The sequence below is a fragment of the Sorex fumeus genome, unplaced genomic scaffold (genome assembly GCF_029834395.1).
Source record: "Sorex fumeus unplaced genomic scaffold, SorFum_2.1 ptg000005l, whole genome shotgun sequence".
Taxonomy (NCBI): Eukaryota; Metazoa; Chordata; class Mammalia; order Eulipotyphla; family Soricidae; genus Sorex; species Sorex fumeus.
The window spans coordinates 4,390,864-4,396,863 of record NW_026606062.1 but is presented as its reverse complement, the minus strand read 5'-3'; positions in this window follow the sequence as shown (position 1 = coordinate 4,396,863).

The window sequence follows — 6,000 nt, the reverse complement described above, 5'->3', positions numbered from 1 at the left end:
AATCTTCAGAATGGGAGAGAATATTTGCAAATCATCTGTGGATATAAGATAAGGATCAAATATAGCATAAGGTAAACTAAGTCAATAATAAATAAAGGAACTGCCTGCATAAAATGAATAAAGGACTTAAAAAGACTTATCTTTAGGGAAATATAGAAACAGTCAACAAATACATGAAATGATACTGAACCTCACTCATCTTTAGGGATTTTCAAGTCAATAGTAACATTAAATATTACCTTATTCCCATAAGTTTAGCTAATACTTTTTTATAAAGACAAAAAAGAAAATAACTTTTTAGAGAACATGTGAAGAAACTGGAACTCTATTGGGAATGTGATATAGTTCAGACTCTGGAAACCAATATGGTGGTTTCTCTAAAATTTAAAAATATAATTGCTGTGCTGAAAGTAGACTATAGACCAAACATGATTGCCACTCAATGCCTCTCTTGCAAACCACAGAACCCAAAAGGAGAGGGAGAGAACAAAAGGGAATGCCCTGCTACAGAGGCAGGGTGGGATGGGGGGGATGGGGGGTGGGAGGGATGCTGGGACCCGTGGTGGTGGAGGATGGGCGCTGGTGGAGGGATGGGTACTTGATCATTGTATAACTGAAACCCAAGCACAAAAATTTGTAAGTCTGTAACTACCTCATGGTGGTTCACTAATAAAAAATAAAAGAAAAATATATGTAATTGCTGTATGATTGATCAATCAAGTTCATATTTGCTTACATATCTAAAAGAATTAAAGTGGGGTCTTAAAGAGAGATTTTATATCTGATTGCATTATTTACAATAACTAAAACATTAAATCTAAACAAGTGTTTATCAAGAAATGATGGCAATGCAAAATGTGGTCTATAGGTATGGAAGTGTATGTATATATAATTATGTATATTCATCTACATATATTCATAGTTGCAGCCTAAAAAATGAAAGAAATCTTGAATGGGCCCCAGAGAACAAATAGTACATGCTTCCTTTTTTTTTGAAGTACTTAAATTAGTAAAAATAAATACAGAAAGGGGGTATGGTGCCTCCAGCAAGTCAGTCTGTACCTATGAGGTGAGTGCATCAGCAGTCTGATGATCCCTTCATGTGATGGTGCCTTCAGACTTCTTGATCCCCCAAAATTGCTGTTGTGTCTTTGGCCAGACCTCAACAACTTGGGGCCAAGTTTACCAAGAAAGTAAACAGCCAAAAGTTAGGTATGTGGGAGACACACCCATAAACCACCTCTGGCTCAGCTATATCATTGAGGCAAGGCCTCTCTGGTACCTGATCAAACTGCTTAATGGCCATGATCCCAGAGATTCAGAAACAGATCTTGGAAGCCAGCGGTTTTTAGCAGAAATGCGTCTGGTCTCCACAGTAGGTTACCGGTGCTGGGCCACCCCAGGTGGGAATAGGTTTCATGCCTTGGCCTGTTCCCCCTGGCGGCTTGGTGGTCGCCATCCTCCAGAGTCAGGTTTGGGTCCGCAGTGATGAGACACGTGGGGCCTCACAGGATGGGAGCGCAGCCAGCCCTTTCCTCCCCACCCTAACAAGACCCTAAGTGGCCGACCATGAATGACCTCTCTGGCTCCTGATCAAGCTGCTTAACAGCCATGATCCCAGAGACTCAGGAACAAATCTCAGAACCCAGCAAGTTTGGGCAGAAATCCGTCCAGATTTAAATGTTAAAATTTCAGAATTCCAAAATCACGCTGCCACTACTGTGGCTGTGTGACATCATATGTTATTCATAATCAGGAATAGAAACAAATTGTCTACAGTTACCTTTTCGCAGTTCTGAGTTTTGGGGTTTTAAAACCCAGCTCCCAGAAGAGAATAGCGCAGAATCTCCTGCCCCCGCACCTGGCTGTCCTCGCCAGGGCCCATTGGAGGGAAGTAGGTTGAGTTTCCCTCCCCACCCCGACCAGGGCTCCAGCAGCTGAAGACCTCCAGAACCAGTCACCACCATGCTGAGATCACTCTCCACATGCATGAAGGTACCAACAGAGGAACAAAGGCACACGGGTCGCAGGGCTGAGATCTCCAAGCCTGCTCGGATGGGGGCTGAGCATCCACCACTCAGATCTTCCACCTTCCAGTAGGCAGGGATCACACCCACCAACTGGTCCCCTGGAGCGTGTAATCCCATCAACGGACAACACCCAGAGACTATAAAACCCAGCTCCCAGAAGCATGTGGTCGCATTTGTGGCCGCGCAACATCTTTTATTCTCTCATTCTTACTTTGGACAAAATGTCAGGATACCGAATGTAACCTGCCCACACAGCAGAGTCTGGCAAACTCCCCGTGGTGTACCCAATATGCCAAATACCAGTAACAATGATGGGTCTCATTCTCCTAACCCTGAAAGAGCCTTTAATATGGCACTTTTTAAAAAATCTCAGTACTAGGATGAAGGAGACATTACTGGGGCCTGCTCGAGGCAATCGACAAACAACAGGATGGTCGTGATCATGATCATCGTGAGTTTTGGGGTAAATTCCCAAATAATAATGGTAGGTCTGGGGTTGAAATATTGAACATAATCAAAGTAGAGAAAGAGTAATGTGGAAATCATCTGCCCCACAGGTAGGGGGAGGGTTGGGGATGGGGGGTTTACTGGAGTTTTTGGTGGTGGAAAATGGGCACTGGTGAAGGTACAGGTGTTTCATTGTATGACCGAGACTTTAAACCCGAAAGCTTTCTAGCTGCTCTCACAGTGATTTAATGAATAAATTTATAAAAAAAAAAAAGATAAAAAAGTAAGGTGGAGTTCATGCCCAATTCAATCAGCCTAATCAATGGCTGAATAAATAGCAATACTCCTACATTAAAAAAAAATAGATACAAAAACTTGAATGGTGATTTCCTAGGACTGGTGTAGAGGTGGAGGAGAGGAGAGGAGAGCTAATTTTTAGACTATCTAAATTTTATTTGTTTGTTTCTTTTTGAGCCGCAGTCATATTTGCTCAGGGCTTACTCCTGCCTCTGTGTTCAGGGATCACAATTAGCAGTACTTGAGGGACATATGGGGTGCTAAGGATCGGATATTGGTTGGCTGCATGCAAGGCAAACTCCTTCACCCCTGTATAATCTCTTTAGCTAGAAAGTTGTTTTTTTTAAATTTTGGAGTTTTTTGTTTGGTTGGTTTGGTTTCTGGATTGTGGGCCATACTTGGCTGTGATCTGGGCTTACTTCTACCTCTGTGCTCAGGAAGCATTCCCAGCGAGGCTCAGGAGACCAGATGGGGTCTGGGATAGAACCTGGGTTGGCCACATACAAGACAGGTCCATTACTCACTGTTCTGTCTCTTCAGCCCCAAGAGTTAATTTTTAGTGGGTAGAGAAAAAACTCAGTTTTGCAAGATGAAAGAATCTGGAGAAGGATGGTGATGACAGTTATATAATATTAATGTATTTAATATCACTAAACTGTACTAAAAAAATCGTTGAGATAGTACATTCGATATCTGTACTTTTCTAGAGTAAAAATAATCGTATGGCCAGGAAGATAGTTCAAGGGATAGAGAACATGACTAGCATGCAAGAGACCCCAAGTTCCATTCCCAACATCACATGGTTCCTCTGGAAACCCTCACTGGATAATGCCTGATTACCTAGGACCTAGCACCAAACCATCAGGTGTCAATACCGCTGGAGCAACATCATGAGAGGCCACAGGGACCGTCCTTCAACCCCAGTACTGCTGGGGGTGGCCACTACTTTAAAAAAACAACAATGGGGAAGTAATCATGAAAAGAATACACAAGCATCTACCAAGTCTCAGAATTTATTAGTGAATTTCAGGACACAAAACTATCTAGGAAAGATGTTGAAAATTATCAAAACTTGGAAACAAAGCCAAAGGATGAATTTGTGCCCTCACCACAACAGTGGAATCCTAATAGGTCTCTCTGGAAATTCCTAACTTGTGAAGAGGAAATCCTCTTTATTCAATTTCCTATTTTCTACTGACTTGGGTGAAGTCTCTGTGAGGGTCTATGTTAATTCCTGGCTTCTATCTGGTAGAGATGCAATGATCTCCAGTAGGCAAAGACAAGTCTCAATTCTGATGCTTTATTATCCTGTAGGACACAGACTAATTTTCTCTTTAAGTCAGTAGACTTCATTTTTCGCTAAGTCTGTGCCTGTATATTCTATTATCTCAAATCTAATTCTCCTTGGACCGATTTTGCCTTTCTGTGGGTTCTTCCACTACCATGTTATATAAATATTTTCTATAAGATTGTACCATACATAAATGAGAGTTTGGGGTGGGGAAAATTATACATTGATGACATGAATCTAAGAAATATCATTCAAGTGAACAGTTGATTGCAAAAAAAAGCATACTTCGTTACGGTCACTTCCATTTTCAGTAAGTTGACATTTTTGTTTGGCCACTGAAAAAGGGAGTGCCATCGAGAACCGGCTGGGAAGTGTTTGTGCAGCTAAGAAACATTGTGGGGTAAGGTAGGAGGGGATGCTTTCTCATTCTTTTCTCAAATCTCTGACTTCACGGCCTTTTGTAGAGGGCCTTGGACCTATGAACCCTTGGCTTCTTTTGGTTTCCACTTGTTTCAGGCAAGTCATCAAAACATCACTAAGTTCTCCTCATTTAAGTACGGATTTCTTAACAGAATGACCTAGACAAGATCACTACAAAGTTTTCTAAATTTTCTGTTATGTTTCACTGTCACCTTTTATGTCATACCTTCTGGAACATTTCTGTAACAGGCTAAATTTTGAAAGACTTACCTCAAGGCTTGGTATTAGTGTGTTCAAAGAGTTAAGCCTCCTAGAATAGGTGACACCTATAATAGGTCTACTAATTGAAGTTCACTCATACTTGTTCAAAGGTACACTGTTGCGTAACTGTTGAGTTTATTTGTATTAGAATTTAGAATCAACAGTTTCATTGACAGAAATTGTAGACATTTATTACGAAAGGTGGGAATAAAGCCAAAAATAGTATTTGATTCCTATAGGTTAAGAGTTTGTCATATTTGGAAAAGCACAGTTGACTAAAGTTCTCTGTACTAAAGTTTTGATTTCTTATTCTTGAATCATTTTTAGACTTAGATTTTGATTTGATTAAGTAGGCTTCTAAAATATTAGAACCAACTTAGTCTAATGACATCCTTTAAAAAACATCCTCGAGCGGACCCAGTAACGTCTCCATTGGAGACTTTGTTGTTACTGTGTCTGGCATATCGAATCGGCAGCACATATACTAAAATTGGAAAAAACATCCTAAAAAAACATTATCACAATCTAGATATTTCCTCTGTAGCTATATCATTTTATAATTATGCTTAATTTACGTCCCTTTGGTGACTGATTTTGACATTTGGAATTCCATATGTAATAAGAATAGAATTCTTTTTATTCTTTATTCTTCCCCAACTCTCCTGACTGCTGTGTCTTGCACTGTTTGATCACAATCACGATCACGATCATCCTGTTGTTCGTCGATTGCCTCGAGCAGGCCCCAGTAACTTCTCCTTCATCCTAGCCCTGAGATTTTAAAAAGTGCTATATTCAAGGCTCTTTCAGGGTTAAGAGAATGAGACTCATCATTGTTACTGGTATTTGGCATATTGGGTACGCCACAGGGAGTTTGCCAGACTCTGCCGTGTGGGCAGGTAACATTCGGTAACCTGCCAGGTTGTTCAAAGTAAGAATGAGATAAAAAAAAAAAAAAGAAAGAAAGAAAAAGAAAAAAAAGAAGTCACACGGCCACATTTGCGGCTGCGCACTTCCAGGAGCTGGGTTTTATAGTCTCTGGGTTTTGGCTGTTGATGGGATTACACGGCGCTGGGGGTCAGGTGGTGGGTGTGACCCCTGCCTACTGGAAGATGGAGGATCTGAGTGGAGGATGCTCAGCCACGATCTGAGCAGGCGAGGACAGCCAGGCGCGGGGGCAGGAGACTCATGCTGAGACCACTCTCCACACGCATGTAGGTACCGGCAGAGGAACAAAGGCATGCGGGTCCCAGGGCT